The sequence below is a fragment of the Mobula birostris genome, chromosome 14, assembly GCF_030028105.1.
Source record: "Mobula birostris isolate sMobBir1 chromosome 14, sMobBir1.hap1, whole genome shotgun sequence".
Taxonomy (NCBI): Eukaryota; Metazoa; Chordata; class Chondrichthyes; order Myliobatiformes; family Myliobatidae; genus Mobula; species Mobula birostris.
The window spans coordinates 15,293,423-15,298,944 of record NC_092383.1 but is presented as its reverse complement, the minus strand read 5'-3'; the positions used below and the strand labels follow the sequence as shown (position 1 = coordinate 15,298,944).

At 40.7% G+C, this 5,522-nt stretch overlaps 1 pseudogene; it reads right to left on the bottom strand.

Annotated features, from left to right (window-relative positions):
• Positions 1-573: 573 nt before the first annotated feature.
• Positions 574-2,299, bottom strand: LOC140209730 (UDP-glucuronosyltransferase 2C1 pseudogene; annotated as a pseudogene).
• Between the last annotated feature and the right edge of the window lie 3,223 nt (positions 2,300-5,522).

The following is a 5,522-nucleotide window of genomic DNA, read 5'->3' as shown; positions in this document are numbered from 1 at the left end:
CGTTCCCATTTTTTTTTTCATTTCTGCATTCTAAATCAAAATTTTTTATAGTTTTTATGTCGTTGAGCAAACATGTTAAGGTCAATGCATACAATACATTGATGGAATCTGAGTGACTCAACAGGTTTAGGGAACTGTGTGGCTCATTCCTCTTCAGATCACTTGATATTGCTGTCCATTTCTCTGCAGATGATATGTGTAAATACATTTATACTGCACATTGTAAACTACTTAATCTGTACTGTGATCAGCATCAAAGATATATTTGACAATGAACTTTGACCTTTTTTGCATAATTTTTAGACCAAAATTTCACTGGGATTCATGAGTGATAAAATTAATTTGACCGACATGAAGAATCATTAAAATCAAACACCTTTCAAAAGAATATTTCTTTATTCTTAGATCAGCTGAATTAGTTTGTTTTCTCTTACACCTCTGGTCACTTTTTTACATCTCCTGTTTTCCCGGTGAAATGTGGATCAGGTAGTTACAAATCTTTTATGCATATCAAAGCACAAAGTCTATTACATGATGTGTCTATTGCTGATGATTTTACTCAAAATAGCCTTTGCTAAATTCATGAAATCCGGAAAGAAGGTTCCATGGATTAACTTCAGGGAAAAAAGATCAATCAGTTATAAAGAGCATAAAACACCATATCCCAACACAAGATAATGTAACCTCACTCAGTCTTTTGCTTTCTTCTACATGTAATACAACAAAGTTTCTTCAGTGCTACAACCAGCAGCACTGTGAGCATGAGGAACATGGACAACAGAAAAACCATCACATCCACACAATAGTAATTGTACCAAGGCAGTCGGTAGGATTCAGAGCGCAAATGCCCTGCTCCTTTGTGTCGGGCAACATACTCAATCCAGAAAACAGCTCTCTCCATTGGCGACTCTGGTTGGTCCCGGTGGAGAGCAGAGAGTTTCTTCATGTTATCCCGGTAAAATGTGCCGTTTCTCACCTCATTAAATGCCTGCAATAGATCTGTTGAATGCATGGTTGCAACATTAAGCACCTTTGCTGCACCTCGGGATTCCAGTCGAACTGCATTGTAAAACTGGTCAAAAATAAGAGGTATGCCAATCACTGGCACCCCGTGGTAGATGGCCTCGTAAATGCCATTGGTACCACAATGAGAAATGAAGACTCGTGTGTTCGGGTATCCCAGAAGGTCGTTCTGAGGGATCCATTTTGTCAGTAGTGTATTATTACCTATATTGGGAGGGATTTCCCCATCATATCTCCAAATAACCTTCTGGGGTACTTGAGCGAATGCCTCAGCTATTTCCATTGTAATCTGCTTTGGTAAGGAATCAATAACGGATCCTAATGACATGACAATAAGTCCATGCTTCCCTGAGTTTTGAGCAAATTCTTCAAACTCTGCCACTAGTGGTCGGGCTGGTTTACACTGGAAGCCTCCAATGTAGACAATATTTGGCATGGTGGGTCTTGCGAATTCAAATACAAAATCGACTCTCATCAGCAACACATCAGTCCTCAAGAGAAGTGTTTGGATATCTGTGTCTGGTCCCAGATGTTGATGACAGATTTCATTATAAATTGGGCATATAAATAATTTTGTGGTGACTAGCTGAATAAGATATTGCACAATGTTTTCTGTTCTCTGGAGAAAATTCATTTTATCTGTAAAGTGTGTGTCTGGATATGGGATGTAAGAAAGTGGCAATGGGGCAAAATGAGAATGAGCTTCTCCAAAACAATGCCATCTAACATTATACACCATCGGGATTTTTAAATAATAAGCAAGCATTGGACCAGCAACTAAAACAGGATCTGTAAGCAATATCTCAAAATTTGCATTCTTAAGCTGGTTTAACAAACTTTTGTTTTCACATATTGCCCTAGTTTCCTTCTGAAACAAGCTATGTAAATAATACATGAAAACACTTGAAGATAACTGCAACTTAATTTTGCCCCATGTTGTCCAACCATTTTGCAAGCATTCCAATGAATTTTGCATAAGCAATTTAATCTGCTTGATAACATTAGATCGTTCAATGTATATTTCTTTTTCAGTCGTTATGATTTCAAAGAGATCTGGTCTTTCTTTTAGATACAAAATTGATCAGTAAGAAAGCACTGTGATATTGTGTCCATGTGCTTTTAGTTTTTCTATTAGTATCTCCATATTGATCCAATGACTTCCGCCCAAGGGCACAACCAATATTTTAGCCCCTTGTGTGACTGGACAAGGAAGCATGATGAAAATGCTAAGAACACGTGCAATCTGCATTCTGCCTTTCCATCCAGGACTGTCCATCTTGAAATTAGCTGATCACGCCGATCCTGTTGTAGAATTGATTAGAAGTGTTGGTAAGCATAATAATTAATAAGCAACAAAAATATTTTACATGTAGTTGTGTGTTTTCTTGTTGCCACTTTAACTCTACTCACTGTATGGACACTCCCGGTTGTAGCTGAATCTGAGCGACATACAACATACAAATATAATTTGGAAGCAGAACTCAGCTGCACAACTAGGTCACCTTTCTGGTTCAAGGGTAACAAGTTACAACAGGGATAGTGAGCAACAGGTTCTTTTCTTGAGCTCAGAGAGGAAGACTTTGCATTGCAAATACCAGAGTAAAGCCTGACTTATACTTGTGCGTACGGGCTACGCCGCAGACCTGATTTATACTTCTGCGATGCCCTAGCCGTAGTGAGCATGCATTGTTGTGTCTGCATCGCTCTGCAATTTACAGCCAAAATGCTAGTTGGCAGTGGGGTTTCTATGCCACTGTGCTGAGATTCTTCGTGAGAGACATGGGCGAGGAAATGTATTTCAAATTGTTTCGGGTGTCGGCAGGTAGATTTGAGTATTTGGTTCATCTTCTCCAACCATTTCTTTCGCCTCAGTGTACAGACATGGCAGAGATAAGCAACCGGAAATGCGATGCTACCAAGCAGACCAATCACAGTTATTCCAGTCTGCATCACGGCAACGCGTGAGTTATTTTTTGGGGAGGTGCACATCACCCTGCGGCGTAGGCTACGCGGTACATCTGGCATACAATTGCGCGTGAAGTACAAATCAGGTTTTACGAGGAGTGGTGGAATGGAAAGTTGTGACTTTTTATGCTCCATAGCAACAAATCCTGATCAGGAATGTATATCTTCCACCACAAAGACCTGAGATTCCCACTGTTACATTTTCTGGTTTGGGATATCTTGTACTGTTTGTTCATTTCATCCTCTCAACGTGAGAATGGGGGAACATCTGAGTTATACAGCCTGTAACATTAAAACATAGGTAGCTATCCTAGGACAGGCCATATTTTGAAGTTTGTGCTGAATTTATAGTGATATGGTTAAACCACAAAGATAAGAAAGCTGTAAATTTCAGCTTCATCGATATACACTCAGAGGTCACTTTGTTAGGTACACTTATACACCTGCTCTTTAATACAAATATCGAATCCAGCTTCAGACAGTGCGGCTGAGGGTGAGCAACGACATCATGGTGGTTTTCAAAGTAAGAAATAAAACTAAATATTTTCTTAATAACGTATTTCCTATAAATATTCATGGCACACGGTCGCTGTAAACAATGAGAAAGCAAGGCTGAGTTGAGGGTCGAAGTGTGCGTGCAGGAGCAAGGACAAGGCACGTTCAGACAGAGTCAGAGTCGAAGCAAGCAGAGTGGAGGAGACTCAGAGCCCTTGCACCGAAACCGGTAGTGAGAGATTTGCTCGATCTAAGCATCGGACTAATTTGGAAATATTAGGCATGGGCTGAAGTATGGCGGGTAGAGGGAGGAGGAAGCAGTGAGGGGGGGGGCGGTGTCTAGGCTCAGAGTGTATCGATGCAGCTGGTTCCGGACTTTGATAGAGGAATGAACCGATCTTCGGAGGATTTAAACGCCAGGCCAGATGATTAATAAGTCAGGGTGTCAGGACTGGAGTCAAGGATGGGCCAGTTCTGCTTGCCGCTCTGCAACGTTGACTCCACTCTTCGCTGAACCCACAGTAATTTGTATGTCTTACACTGTATTGCTGCCAAAAACAACACATTTCACAACATATGTTAGTGATAATAAACCTGATTCAGATTCTGGAATTGCATTAAAATGATATTGATACAATTATCCCATTAAGCCTACATAAAGTCTGGCCATTGTGATAATTAACACTGTTCCCTCCATCCCAATCTTCAGACTATCTATCCGAAGACCTGACTGATGTCCTGGGTCTACAACAAATAGGTAATCTGCGGACAACTGTCACGTGACGATCATACTGCAGGCTGAACCTGCTTGGCTGATGTTATACAATGCGAGTTCATAATATCAATCTTTTCTGTGAAATAGACTGGACAGTGACAAAACACAATGTGCGCTCGCAGGACTGGACCCAAGTGTGGAGGAACTGCTGACTCTCTCTTTCACAGTGGTTACGGGCACTGGCTCAACCGAGGACCAGCGGACAGCAGGCTCGTCACTCGACTCCGGAGCGGAGGAAAGTCAGAAGCCCATAAAGAGACAGAAACAAGAAGGTAGGTATGGGAACATCAACAGAGCCTCAGAAGGACAACTGAGCAACACCATGTTCTCCATAACATAGTAGAATTCTGCTAAAGAGATAACTAGAGACCCTTCTAAATAATTATAGAATGTAGGAAACATATGCCATTCACATTTAGCTTGACAAGATTAAAAAAAAGAACGAGGGCTTAATGGCTCTAGTTGAGATAACAGTTAGTAAATACAGGTGCTTGAAAAACTAGAAGATCAGCATTCTGCAGCAAACTGTAGAGGTCTGCTGGGCATATGACCATAATTACTTCCATGGACATTTTCTGTCCTGTTTGTCACTGAGTGGTGGTTAGATTGGTAAAGATCCTGATGCACAAGGACCATAGTTAATATGTTTCTTCAATTTGAAGCCCAGGGAGCTGATATGAACCTTCTCGATGATATCTCTAAAGATCATTGTCCTTAAGACATCTTCTTTATGACATGTTTCCAAGGGCACATCTAACATAATGGAGTTGATGAATCCCCATTCTCATCATAAGAAATAGTTACGAATGTAAGAGCTATTGCTTCAAATGCTTGTTCAATTTCAATCTGTTTCATTGAACATTCACGTTAAAAAGCATAGAACATACAACACCACACCAGTACAGACCTTTGGCCCATGATGTTGTGATGATCTTCTAACCAACTCTAAGATTAAATTGCTAACCATTCCTTCCTATCCAGGAATTTCTTAAGTCCGCTTAATGTATCTCGCGCTGAGCTCAGCTGAAGGAAAAGCTTTTTAAAATCTCCCATTCTCACTTCAAGTCTAGACTCCATGGCTTCTGCTTCTTCTTGTTGAAGCTTCTTTTGAGCCGAAGCCTCCACTCCCCACTCTGATTCTGCCAGCTCCCAAAATGGCTGCTCCACTTATACAGACCTTTAATTTATTTACCCTTGCCAAATGCATAGTTACTCAAGCAATTCACAACCTTGCTAACTTGGTTCAAGCTTTTCAAATCTCCCA